We start from the raw sequence: 15551 nt of genomic DNA, 5'->3' as shown, positions 1-15551 counted from the left end.
ATTTATTTATCCATTCTCCTTGCATTATATCTAATGATCTATTGTTGACTAGCTGCTAGGAGCACCCTGAAGTATCGGTGACGCATATGTATGACGCAAGGAAGTCAATCCACCATGACCGACGGCTTGTTTCCATGCCAGTGCTATGTACAGCTAGTGTTGGTAGATTCGAATTTTTTAGGGTTCCGTACCCAAAGGGTAAAAACGGGACCCTATTACTAAGACTTCCCCGTCCGTCTGTCCGTCTGTCACCAGGCTGTATCTCATAAACCGTGATAGCCAGATTGAAATTTTTACAGATGATGTATTTCTGTTGCCGCTATAACAACAAATACTAAAAACAGAATAAAATAAATATTTAAGAGGGGCTCCCATAGAACAAACGTGATTTTTTTGCCGTTTTTTGCGTAATGGTACGGAACCCTTCGTGCGCGAGTCCAACTCGCACTTGGCCGGTTTTTTATTTGAGTCTAAAAGACCTCGACTCGTTTTAACGAGACTGCGCTTTAAAAAAAATCTAGTTCTTTAAGTAAGCCCCGAGTCGATTCCTTTATTGAGTCTTTTCGAAGCTCGATTGGATAAGATTCGAGTCTTTTGGGTCTTTTGCTGTAAGACTCGATCCAGTTTTTCAGTCTGATAATAAATAAGTCTATCGAGCTTCTGAATGTAGACTCAGTCGCCAAATTATTAGGTCTCATCTAAATTAACAGTAAAGAAAATAGGCTTTATTGTATGATGTGTGTACTTAACTCATGAGTTTTATATGAGAGCTTTTCAGTTTTAAGACGTTTGTAAGAAAATTTAACGTTTCCCCGAAAAGGCCTCGAGTCTCTATGAAAGATCGGGTCATTAACCAGTAAACAATAATTCGAGTTTTGACTTATGTATTATCAGACTGAAAAACGGAGTCGAGTCTCACAGCAAAAGACCCAAAGGACTCGAATCTTATCCAATCGAGCTTCGAAAAGACTCAATAAAGGAATCGACTCGGGGCTTACTTAAAGAACTAGATTTTTTTCTAGAGACCAAGGACTCGAATCTTATCCAACACTATGCAGCAAAACTCTAAAATGACCACAGATGTACCTTATGCCTTTGAAATAAGGATTATGAATTGTCATTTAACAGAGTAAATGATGGTACTGGTGGGCGGATAACAGTACAAACAAACTTGAACAATACGTTAGCATGCAGTTGCAGAAATAAATTATTATATTATGATCTGTTTTGTCAAGTCTTAAATAACACCTAACCGTTTCATTTCTAAAAGTAGAAAACATTATAATTGCAATCAATAAACGGTTACAGACACGGAAATAAATTAAATCTGTGGTTACAAAGGACATTAAGGAATCGATTAAGGTACCAACATATGTAGATAAGTTTAGCCTCTGCCCGCGAATATATCTGCGTAAAATAAGTACTTACTTTCATATTCCACTTCCATAGTATTTTCTCCCTTTTTTCACCCCTTAAAGAAATAATTTCATGGATAAAAACTACCCTATGTAGAAACTACCCTAATGTCCCCCCCAGGACTCAAAATATCTATGCCAAGTATCATTTATATTGGTTCAGCGGTTTCAGCATAAAGAAGTAATAGACAGACAGTAGCTTTCACATTTATATTAGTAGGGATTTTGACGATATAGTCAAAAAAACATCAAAGTTGGCTCCCAAATTTGATCACAGCTCATACGCCAACTGCTACCGACTGGAGCGAACGGCAGTGAGTTATTTAAACTGTAGTTTCCAACGTGTCGGTTTTGCTTCTTTTAGGACATTTTTAAGAATTCCATAACCATCAACCAATAAGGAGAAATGAGATCCGGAAGGGAACTAAGGTTGTTGACAAAACGAAGACAGTTGTCAGACTTAAGAGGCAGTGGGCGGGAAGCATTGGTTGTAGGTTGTAGGACCGATGACCGACGGGGCAGAACAGAAAGGTTCTTGAGTGGCGACCGCGAATCGGAAAACGCAGTAGGAAAACAGCCCCAACAAGATGGTCCGACGATCTGGGTAAGATCGCAGAGAGCCGATGAATGGGGGCAGCGCACAACTGATCCTTGTGGAGATCCATAGGGCCTGGGTGAGCCCTATGTTCAGCAGTGCACGTCTTTCGGCTGATATTGATAAAACAATATGTAAAAAAATCGTAACAATCGTAGTAGTAGCAAAAATAGCAAGTATTATTTTGTTATTAGACCACATTAGTGGTTATCCTTGAATATCTATGGAGTTTGTTTATGTAGCATGAGTGTTTGCTATTGTGATAAGAGGCCGTCGCGGCTTGAAATAGTGCATCCTTATTTAATGTATTTGCATCGTAGTAGCCACTATTGGAAAACTTTTAATTACTGATAATCGATAAAGGGTTCCTTAACAACATTGGTTCCTATCACTTACACCAGGTTCTCAAAATTAAAACCCCATGACAATTAGAATCGGATCAAGTTACGGTATGGGGTTGGTCAAGAAAAGGGGGGGGATATAATAATAATAAATATTAATATAAGGGGACGTCTTACACAGATCAACCTATAGCCCCAAACCAATGAGGATATAATTAGATAGAGCGGTACTGTCATAGTAAATTTTGTAACCACTGTAAATTCACTGCCATCTATCGACATACTTTAAAACTAAAAATGAAGATTTATAAAAATACGTTAAAATGTATTTAAATATGGATAAATGATTTTTTTATTTGCATTAATTATTTTTATATGATTTTGACCCATGTTCTTTCACTGATAATGCGTTAAAATTATAAATAACAAACGAAACCGTCAACGCCCTCTATACGAGACTAGGCCAAAACTAGTGGCGCCCTCTGATCGAGAATCAAATTTTCGTGATTTTCGAGGCACGTTTTTTCCTTAGACTGTATCCATCTATTACGGAGTTATATCTATCTTTGCCCAAACTAAGCAAAGCTTGTACTAACTATGTGTGCTAGGCGACGATATACATACGTATATAGATAAAATACATACTTATATGCATAGAAAACACCCATGACTCAGGAACAAATATTTGTGTTCATCACACAAATAAATGCCCTTACCCATTCGAACCCAGGACCATTGGCTTCACAGGCAGGGTCACTACCCACTAGGCCAGACCGGTCGTCAATAGGTTTAAGGATCGGTAACGCACATGTAACAACCCTCAAGTTTCAGGAGTCCATAGGCTACGGTGACCGCTTACCATCATGCGGGCCGTGTGCTTACTCTGCAGTGAACGTAACATTCCAAAAGTAACACTTAAAAAGATGATGTTGGTAATTGAAGTTTCATACATTTTCATTTTTCACTACAAAGTCGGTATTGGAAACCCTTTACAATCAACTGGTAAACATAAGTACGAGAACCTACCCGTACTTTAAGAAACCATTGCACGACAGAGGCACTTATGGTACTTTTGAAAAGAAAAATCTTGCCTGGTCTTCAGCCTAACCCATTGAGTTCCGGTAGATAATGTAGATATGAGTACAGTACAGTGGCTATTCTCGCCAGCTAATAATATATTGATCTTGAGATTCAAAATTTATAATGGACTAGTGACCCGCCCCGGCTTCGCACGAGTGCAATGCAGTATACATATAAACCTTCCTCTTGAATCACTCTATCTATTAAACCGCATCAAAATCCGTTGCGTAGTTTTTAAAGATCTAAGCATACATAGGGACAGACAGACAGCAGGAAGCGACTTTGTTTTAGACTATGTAGTGATGACCTTTACTGACATAATATCGAATTAGTAGCGTCATATTTAGCCACAAATCGATATAGATCGACTAGTAAATATCCCAGTATTATTTAAACAGGGAATTCTTAGCTGATAACTTGTTCATTGCATTACAACAACTGACCTAATCTGCGAAACATCTCAAAACATATTCAAATCGCATTGCAACACGAATCGAAGCATCGAATTGTACAGTCAAAGGCAATATTGATGCGCCCAGACTCAATAAATGTAGGTATACTTATATTAGGTATACATTAAGATCGTTAACCACAATGTCATAAAAGGATTAGGATAATGTGACAATTATAGCTGAAGTGATCGAAAGCCTAATGACCTCGTGGTTCTGTAAATCATTGCCGAAAATTATATAAATATTTCGTATTAACATATTTAGCCAAATGAATGATAATGTTGTATGTCATAATAATAATCTACTTAACAATAATTCTACCAAGTAAAACGTTGTCATAATGAAAGTTTGCCGACTGTTGGTTGCCAAAGTAAATTATTGGCAAAAAGTTGGTTGGAAAGTGAAATTCGGACAATAAAATTTGGCGAAAAGGCAGAAAACCCCTCCTCGTACCTACAATGAATGAATGAATGAATTTTTTTTTTCCAGAAACAAAATTTAGAGAAGGCGTGTGCCTAGCCTTATATATCTTTATATACCTAGGTAGGTATATGTAAAAAAGGTAGTGTGTGTATCATGTATATGTAGGTATATCTCTCCTTCTAAAGTCTTCAATCTTCTTCGACAAGTTGTAATTTCGTATAACCCAGCCAAAATAAGTCGCTCTTCAAACCAGCGAAATCACTAACATTTTTTGTTTTTATATGTAAAAAATGTAGTGTGTGTATCATGTATATGTAGGTATATCTCTCCTTCTAAAGTCTTCAATCTTCTTCGACAAGTTGTAATTTCGTATAACCCAGCCAAAACAAGTCGCTCTTCAAACCAGCGAAATCACTAACATTTTTTGTTTTTATATGTAAAAAAGGTAGTGTGTGTATCATGTGTATGTAGGTATATCTCTCCTTCTAAAGTCTTCAATCTTCTTTGACAAGTTGTAATTTCGTATAACCCAGCCAAAACAAGTCGCTCTTCAAACCAGCGAAATCACTAACATCTTTTGTTTTTATACATAAAACAAAGTCCACCGCGTTTGTTTGTATGTATGTTCGCGATAAACTCGAAAACTACTGAACGGATTTTCATGCGGTTTTCACCTATAGAGTGATTCTTAAGGAAGGTTTAGGTGTATAATTTGTTAAGGTTTTGTGCGAAGCTGATTTAATTTAAATCAAAGATTTAAATGTAATGAAATAAATCGACAACATAATAAAAATCGGCCCAGCCATGTAGACTGTACCTAAGTACTTGTTTGTCAAATTGTTGGAATTATTTGGCAGTAGATTGATCGGGCAGTCACGGATCCGGCTGTTTAAAGGATGAAACATAACAAATATTTTGAAGCGAGAATTTAATAATATTATGTAAAGGTGCTTTGTACGTGACTGGAATTAGTAAAATTATATTTAGAACTTTCTCTTACTCATATGTGAGTATACAGGTTGATTTAGGAGACGCGAGCAGGATCAAATCTGCGCATTCGGTAAATCAGAAGCAAAATTAAACTATCGTGAGACAAATTTCAAAATATTTAGATCACACGGGCAGTGCACGACGTACAATCGCCGCGGACACTAGTGCCTGAGGAAGGATTCCGGAAGAATCCGAAACATGTCGCCAAAAGCGACTAAAAATAATAGTGAGTGAAACCGTACTGATCTAGATATTTTGAAATCATAAGCAACTGGTAAAATATGCTGCTTCCAATCCGAAGGCCCTGAGTTTAGCCTCTGATCTGTGAAGGATATCTAAGGATCCTGGCCGAAGTTTTAGTCATCCTTTTGCATTTTTTTCGAGACCGAGTTTTTCCACTCTAAAGACCACAAACGAGGTTTGAATCCACGATTTTTGAACACCATACACATATGAAAGGCTCGTAACAAGTTTCTAGAGACAGTATACTTACCTACGAAATTCAAAGACGATAAATGCTGATGTTACCAGTATGAGCGCAACTTGCACCATCCCACTAACCCGGGGTTAACCGGTTAAACCGTTAACCCAGTGTCAAATTGTACTGGTAACCATGGTAACTCCAGGTTTAACCGGTTAACCCGGGGATGATGCAAGTGGGCCTTGGTGATATTAACGTTAAAAATTTTTCAATGACCAAAGAAAGTTTTAAATTAAGTACCTATTTACAACATGCAGTCATTCTATAATTAGAATACTTCCGTCAAATACCGATACTCTTTGCTTTATAATGACAAGTGTCACCAGTCTGGTTACTTTTGAAACATTGTATCTCACTCAATTATACACTTAACTAAAATTATTTGAACCTCTTAAAAACTGTTCCTCCTTTTTTCATAGCATATACAATTCAATTAAATCTGTATTTACTTACTTCCTAATAATTATTGATGATAATTTTAATAAAATAATAAATGCAACGTCAATCCATCCACATTAAAGACTATTCATAGCACACGTGAGTCATTAAAATAATGCAAATCTGATAATTTAAGCGATAAGGCGCCATTAATTCTAGACAATAGCTAGGTCTTTAAGATAATGGGCTAGATAAACAGTGGGTCATCGCCGCCTTTAGACGTTTGCTAACCGTTTAGCTACTTTAAACTAGCCTCAACCTGCGACTTCGTTTGGGTTCGCTTACGATTTGTGAAGTGGGGGTATAGGTAACCCCCAAACAACCTTGTTTAGTTGCCCCATCCCCATACCAAAGATAGATATTTATATCTATCTTTGCCCATACTAACTGCAGGCGACGGAACTACCAACCTCTGTGCTGCACGCGTGCTGGTTGCCATGCCGCTGCCAGCGAGCGTCTTTTGTTTATCTTACCAAAGAGGATATAATAAGATAGAGCGGTACTGTCATAGTAAATTTTGTAACCGCTGTAAATTCACTGCCGTCTATCGACATACTTTAAAACTAAAAATAAAGATTAATAAAAATACGTTAAAATTCATTTAAATATGGATAAATGACTTTTTTATTTGCATTAATTATTTTTATATGATTTTGACCCATGTTCTTTCACTGATATGCGTTAAAATTATAAATAACAAACGAAACCGTCAACGCCCTCTATACGAGAGTAGGCCAAAACTAGTGGCGCCCTCTGATCGAGAATCAAATTCTCGTGATTTTCGAGGCACGTTTTTTCCTTAGACTGTATCCATCTATTACGGAGTTATATCTATCTTTGATCTTACCTATAGATTGTTTCTCGTTCTGTGTTGTCAATGAATTCCAAATGTTTATTTTGCAAATAACGATTATATCTGTTTGAGACGTACAGCCTATAGCTTAATTTATTGCGCCTATTAATTTATGGACCCAGCCACTCGGTAAATAATACTGAAGTGGCAAATTAGTACAAATATACTGGTAAGGTGCGTTGGGATAAGATTAATAGTACATTATTGTCGAGGCTCGGAAGTAGCTACTTGCTGGCTGAGGATTCGTTTTAAACGGACGACCTTGGGAGTCCGTTTAATTGAATCCGAAGCCAGCAAGTAGCCTTCCAGACGAGGCATATATATAGTGCTTTTCTCAAAAATGGCGCCATAAATGCAAATATAATAGAAATATTTTACAGAAGCAACATTCTTATGTATATATTTTCACAGAAAAAAGTAAAAAGATTTGCTTTGCCGCCGTTTTATTTTTTTAATTAAAAATGGAAGTGTATTTTTCTGCTGAAAATACGCCAACCTATTTGAGACACCTAAATAGTCGCGGTACCAACATTATAATAATAAGTACTAATCATCTGTTTGGCTGTTTAATGGACCTAAGCCTTCATTTGATATGGCCACTTCATCTTTTAAAAAGTTTGGAACTCGACAAATAATGGAATTTGTATGCAACATTGCAGTCCCGAAATCGAGACTGCAATGTTTTAACTTTTTAATTTTTTGACTGACCATAAACTACGCACTTCGCGACCTACTTTTTAACCGGCAACGTCGACTTTGCCGTCCATTTTTGAGAAAAAGCGTTTTTCATGAGGGGTAAGACAAACCAAGTGCGACCCGGACTCGCGTTCCAAGGGTTCCGTACATTACACAATTTAAACAATGTATTTTTTATGTGAAATGTCTTTAAAAAAGGTCGGATCAAAAACTAAGTAATTAAGTCCGACTCACGCTTGACTGCACATTTCTAATAGGTTTTCCGGTGATCTATAAGTAAAGATCTATTTTGTGTATTTTTTTCAAAAATTTTGACCCAGTACTTTCGGAGATAAAGGGGGGGAATGGTCATTTTTTGCCTATTTTCTTGAATAACTCCTAAACTATTTCTTAAAATTATAAAAAAAAATTGAGATTCTCACAATGAGCTCTTTCTTTTGATTTAATTTGTTTACGTTACATGTCCATCTTTGGGTCACAAACTTACATATGTGTACCAAAATTCAACTTAATTGGTCCAGTAGTTTCAGAGAAAATAGGCTGTGACAGACGGACAGACAGACCGACAGACAGACAGACGCACGAGTGATCCTATAAGGGTTCCGTTTTTTCCTTATGACGTACGGAACCCTAAAAATCGTTTGTATCCCGAAGAATAACGGATGTGCTACACTGGATGCGTTCTGCGGGCAGCGGTCAGGTCAAGGTCAGACTTCAACTTCAAAGGTTGCTGTCAATGCTGTTCATACATAATGCGGGTTTGACCTGACCGCTGACCGCAGAACGCATCCAGTGTGGCAAATCCTTTACGGGCGACTTTTTTTCAATTTAGCCCACATCAAAAACTCTTTCAATCTTACCCCAACCACCCCAACGCACCTAATAGACCTGTACCGCTGGCTATATTTTGACCCCTAGGTTATAAAAATATTAAAGTCAATTCTGTTTTCGCTTATGAATACTTTGTTAAGATGTAAATCTTACATTTTGTTTTGTGTCATATATATAATTTGCTTTTCTAGTAATTTGTTATTTTGTAGTAATTATTTTTTATTTTGAATTATTTTGGAGAAAAAAATATTCGAGAGAAAAAATGTAACTGTGTTGCATTTAGGATAGTGTTTTTAGTGTGAAAACATAGTTTGTGTCAATTACGTCCACTGCAATCTGATACTATGTCATAATATTCTAAATGACACAAAAAAAAATTAGAGTTAAAAAAAATTACTTAGGTCGAATTTAATCGTTTAAATAGGTCCATTAAATGATTTTGTGTCTTATTAAGGCATAGCTTCATAAGATATTTGATGATTTTGTTGTCACCGTTACAAAAGAATATTAAAGATATTAGAGTTTACATCTTATTAATTTGAAATGCGGGATAAATAAGATGTATGAATTTGTGTCACTTGCATCCACTGCATAAACAAATATTACAAAAATATTATTTGCGTTCAAACGAAGCTAGCGGGCGGTCTGAATGGGCAACGGAGGCCGTGCAGGGTGGGGCCGCGGCGTGACCTTGCCGTACGCAACGCATGTTTACTTCGCCTGTGCGCCAAATTAACGCAACTTATTCAAAGAAGTTACGCAAACAACACAACAACAAGCAACAAGCAAGCAAAGAATGCGTCGAATTATCTTTTACCTATTTAAAACTTATAGATATTGTACAATGTCACCATTATGCAAAAGATCTGTAAGTACATGTTTGATTTGCGAGCGAGCTGGCAACATTGCGCAGGGAAATCTTAAAAATATCGCGTTTACGTGAACGCCACATACATTTGTGACAGTGATAGGGAAAAGGTACCACTAAAGTAAAATTTGGTTATTAATACCGTGACTTTCTTTCATTCTTTGATAAAAAAAAATTGCTATTTATGCAACAAGTGCGGAAATCATCTTTACGCACGTGTATCATACAATGTTTTACTATGCATTGTGCGAGTAAATAAAAAAATATATCATGGCAAATAAGTTTAGTTATTAAAAGGAGTGTTTTAAATCGACACGAGTTGCGAATTACCTATTCGCACGTGTATCGTACGTTTTACAGTACATATGGCCCTTTAAACTTTCGACATATGCACGGTAAGTGCTCTTTTCCGCACTAGTGCGAGAAAGTAGCACCATATGTACTGTAAAAAAAAATTGAAAACAAAAAGCACTAGTGCGGAAAAGCAGTACTTTCCGCACGATATGGCTCCGTAGGAAACGCACTTTTCGAGCACATGCATTGTAAAAAAAAATATAGGACTGTATCTCCTAAACCATGCGTCGTAGCGCAAAAATAATAAAATATTCGTTCCCCTTTATGTAACCCAAAAGTAATACATGAAAAATACAATGAAAAAAAGAAACAAAATCTTTATAGGGCTGTATTAGCTGTATCTCCTAAATCGTGCATCGTAGCGCAAAAATAATCAAATTTTCGCTCCCCTTTAAGAAGCCCCTAATTAAGATTTAAAAACGCAAAAAAGAAAAAAAAGAGGAAAAAATCTTTATAGGGCTGTATCTCCTAAACCGTGCGTCGTAGCGCAAAAATAAACGTTTCGGTCCCGTTTATGTAACCATTAATTTATATTTAAAAAAAAACGCAATAAAAAAAAACAAACAAAAACTTTTTAGGGCTGTATCTCCTAAACCGTCGTAGCGCAAAAATAATAAAATTTTCGTTCCCCTTTATGGAACCCCTAACTAATATACAAAAAACACAATGAAAAAAAAAAAACAATAAAAAATATTTATAGGGCTGCATCTCCTAAATCGTGCATCGTAGCGCAAAAATAATCAATTTTTCGTTCCCCTTTAAGAAACCCTTAATTAATACTTAAAAAAAAAAACAAAAAAAAAACAGGAAAAAATCTTTATAGAGCTATATCTCCTAAACCGTGCGTGGTAGCGCAAAAATAACAAAATTTTCGTTCCCCTATACGGAACCCCAAAGTAATATACAAAAAAACACAATGAAAAAAAAAACAACAAAAAAATCTTTATAGGGCTGCATCTCCTAAACCGTGCATCGTAACACAAAAATAATCAAATTTTCGTTCCCCTTAAGAAACCCTTAATTAAAACTTTAAAAAAAACCAGGAAAAAAACTTTATAGAGCTATTATAGCTATATATATAGATATAATATCTCCTAAACCGTGCGTGGTGGCGCAAAAATAATAAAAGTTTCGTTCCCCTTTATGCAACCCATAATTTATATTTAAAAAAAACGCAAAAAAAAATAAAAAAATCATTATAGGGCTGTATCTCTTAAACCATGCGTCGTAGCGCAAAAATAATAAAAAATTTGTTCCCCTTTATGAAGCTCCAAAGTAATATACTAAAAACACAATGAAAAAAAGGAAAAAAAATAACAAAAAAACTTTATAGGGCTGTATCTCCAACACCGTGCATCGTAGCGCAAAAATAATTTAAAAAAAACCCCTTTTTAAACCCCTAATTAAGATTGAAAAACGCAAAAAAGAAAAAGAGGAAAAAATCATTTTAGGGCTGTATCTCCTAAACCGTGCGTCGTAGCGCAAAAATAATAAAATTTTCGTTCCCCTTTACGGAACCTCAAAGTAATATACAAAAAACACAATGAAAAAAAAAAACTTTATAGGACTGTATCTCCTAAACCGTGCGTCGTAACACAAAAATAATCAAATTTTCGTTCCCCTTAAGAAACCCTTAATTAAAACTTTAAAAAAAAACAGGAAAAAAACTTTATAGAGCTATTATAGCTATATATATAGATATAATATCTCCTAAACCGTGCGTGGTGGCGAAAAAATAATAAAAGTTTCGTTCCCCTTTATGCAACCCATAATTTATATTTAAAAAAAACGCAAAAAAAAAATAAAAAAATCATTATAGGGCTGTATCTCTTAAACCATGCGTCGTAGCGCAAAAATAATAAAAATTTTGTTCCCCTTTATGAAGCTCCAAAGTAATATACTAAAAACACAATGAAAAAAAGGAAAAAAAATAACAAAAAAACTTTATAGGGCTGTATCTCCAACACCGTGCATCGTAGCGCAATAGTAGATTGTTAACCAAGGGTTGAATGGCACCCATTTCTGTCGAGGTAGTTTCGCGCTCGAACGCAGTGAGACTAGTGAGAGCGCCAATAGGCCGAGACGGAAATGGTGCCTTTCACCCGAGTTAAACACTCTACTTTTCATATCGAATGCGAGGAAACAAAACGAAACAAGGCAATTTTGCAAAATCAGTAATTAAAGTACCTAATAGACCTACGGTCATGATTTTTTTCCTTACTTGCAAAATCGCAGATTTTTCATGTGTGAAGATAAATAACCCCTAGCGAAAAACATTTAGATTGCAATATTTACGAAAACATACATATTTTAACAAACTGCAATTTTAACCGTAATTTTAAAATGATTTGTTCATTATAACACGAAAATCAGCGGGATTGCCTCTCACTTTTTAATTTTTTACTTTTTCGTTCTAAAATTCCCAAATAGTCAATGGCATCCCAGTCATTTGGCCAACATAATAAAAGTATTTAGCAAAACGTAAATATTAAATTACAATTTAATGAATAAACTAAGCAATTTATCTTATATTTTATTTTAGTCTATGAATATAGTCCTAAATAACTTTAAAACCCATTTAATATCGTACAAACGTTTAACTGTGGCGTACCTATATAAGATTCTGTCTGCTCATTTACGCAAGTGTAAGGTTTAAAAAAAATATTATTGGTGTATTCCTTTTGGTTCCCTCCTAATGAAATCGAGTGAATACAATTCAACAAAAGAAATCAAGAATAATTTATTTTAACTCTATACTTACATCATTTTTGATAAAAAACGATTCAATGCGAGATAAGTAAAATTAGAACAATTACCAATTGTTCCAGGCGGGGAAATAAAGACACTATTTTTCAATTTTGTTTCCACCTATATATAGTTGCTCGTGGGACGGGGACGCAGAGGAGTACACCACTTTTCTGCACTAGAGCAGAAACGTATAACTTTCTGCGCACTTTTAGAACAACAACGACCCACTTTCAGAGCATGAGATATGAAAAAATAATTTAAAAAAAACCCCTTTTTAAACCCCTAATTAAGATTGAAAAACGCAAAAAAGAAAAAGAGGAAAAAATCATTTTAGGGCTGTATCTCCTAAACCGTGCATCGTAGCGCAAAAATAATTTAAAAAAAAACCTTTTTTAAACTCCTAATTAAGATTGAAAAACGCAAAAAAGAAAAAGAGGAAAAAATCATTTTAGGGCTGTATCTCCTAAACCGTGCGTCGTAGCGCAAAAATAATAAAATTTTCGTTCCCCTTTACGGAACCTCAAAGTAATATACAAAAAACACAATGAAAAAAAAAACAAAAAAACTTTATAGGGCTGTATCTCCTAAACCGTCGTAGCGCAAAAATAATCAAATTTTCGTTCCCCTTTGTGGAACCCCAAACTAATATACAAAAACACAATAAAAAAAATAAAAAAAAATCTTTATAGGGCTGTATCTCCTAAATCGTGCATCGTAGCGCAAAAATAATCAATTTTTCGTTCCCCTTTAAGAAACCCTTAATTAATACTTAAAAAAAAAAAAACAAAAAAAAAACAGGAAAAAATCTTTATAGAGCTATATCTCCTAAACCGTGTGTGGTAGCGCAAAAATAACAAAATTTTCGTTCCCCCCTACGGAACCCCAAAGTAATATACAAAAACACAATGAAAAAAAAAACAACAAAAAAATCTTTATAGGGCTGCATCTCCTAAACCGTGCATCGTAGCACAAAAATAATCAAATTTTCGTTCCCCTTAAGAAACCCTTAATTAAAACTTTTAAAAAAACCAGGAAAAAAACTTTATAGAGCTATTATAGCTATATATATATATATATATAGATATAATATCTCCTAAACCGTGCGTGGTGGCGCAAAAATAATAAAATTTTCGTTCCCCTTTATGCAACCCATAATTTATATTTAAAAAAAAACGCAAAATTAAAAAAAAAAACATTATAGGGCTGTATCTCTTAAACCATGCGTCGTAGCGCAAAAATAATTAAAAAAAAACCCTTTAAGAAACCCGTAATTAATACTTAAAAAAAAAAACAAAAAAAAACAGGAAAAAAAACTTTATAGAGCTGTATCTCCTAAACCGTGCGTGGTACCGCAAAAACAATAAAATTTTCGTTCCCCTTTATGCAACCCATAATTTATATTAAAAAAAAACGCTAAATTTAAAAAAAAATCTTTATAGGGCTGTATCTCCTAAACCATGCGTCGTAGCGCAAAAATAATAAAATTTTCGTTCCCCTTTATGCAACCCATAATTTATATTTAAAAAAACGCAAAATTAAAAAAAAACCATTATAGGGCTGTATCTCTTAAACCATGCGTCGTAGCGCAAAAATAATTAAAAAAACCCCTTTAAGAAACCCGTAATTAATACTTAAAAAAAAAAAAAAAACCAGGAAAAAAAAACTATAGAGCTGTATCTCCTAAACCGTGCGTGGTACCGCAAAAACAATAAAATTTTCGTTCCCCTTTATGCAACCCATAATTTATATTTAAAAAAACGCAAAATTAAAAAAAAAATCTTTATAGGGCTGTATCTCCTAAACCATGCGTCGTAGCGCAAAAATAATAAAATTTTCGTTCCCCTTTATGAAGCCCCAAAATAATATACAAAAACACAAGAATAAAAAAAGAAAAAAAAATAACAAAAAACTTTATAGGGCTGTATCTCCTAAACCGTGCATCGTAGCGCAAAAATAATCAATATCCGTTCCCCTTTAAGAAGCCCCTAATTAAGATTTAAAAACTGTCTCCGAAACCGTGTGTCGTTGCGCAAAAATAATAAAATTTTCGTTGCCTTTTATGAAACTCCAAAGTAATAACAAAAAACGCAATGACAAAAAAAAGAAACAAAAATAACAAAAAAAACTTTAGGGATGTATCTCCTAAACCGTGCATGGTAGCGAAAAATAATCAAATTTTCGTTCCCCTTAAGAAGCCCTTAATTAAGATTTAAAAACGTAAAAAAGAAAAAGAAAAAAATCTATACCTATATAGATTAATACTTAAAAGACAGCCCTAGCTGAATCTCCTAAACCGTGCGTCGTAGCGCAAAAATAATCAACTTTTCGGTCCCCTTTATGTAACCATTAATTTATACAAAAAAAACGCAAAAAAAAAGAGATTTTTTTTATAGGGCTTGATCTCCTAAACCATGCGTCGTAGCGCAAAAATAATTAAATTTTCGTTCCCCTTTATGAAACCCCAAAGTAATATACAAAAAACACAATGTAAAAAAGAAAAAAAGAAAAAAAACAATAAAAAAAAACGTTATAGGGTTGTATCTCCTAAACCGTGCGTCGTAGCGCAAAAATAATCAAATTTTCTTTCCTCTTTATTCAACCCTTAATTTATATTAAAAAAAAAACGCTTTCACTAAACTGCTGTAACTTGGAAACTTAGAATCCACAAAGGGGACTTTACTAAATTATGACACATATTAAAGCCTGACCAGTAATATATGATCATTGTCAAGAGGGCGCTGTTCATTCTCATGTATAGGGTGACAGTTCAGTATAGTATGAAAAAATATTGTATTTAATGAACATCATCATCATTGTAATTAATGTTGCTTGCCACGCTTAAACATAACAAAAATCACAATAAATTGCGTCTTAAAATAAACTTAAAAAGTCTACTAAAAATCGAAACAAAAGTAATTTTTAAGTCGCTGATGTGACATTCTCAATCAAAAGGTAGGTACCACTTTGTCGTTTACCATAAAGACGA

Source organism: Cydia strobilella, chromosome 2 (assembly GCF_947568885.1).
Source record: "Cydia strobilella chromosome 2, ilCydStro3.1, whole genome shotgun sequence".
NCBI classification, from domain to species: Eukaryota; Metazoa; Arthropoda; class Insecta; order Lepidoptera; family Tortricidae; genus Cydia; species Cydia strobilella.
Note: the sequence above shows the minus strand (reverse complement) of the source record.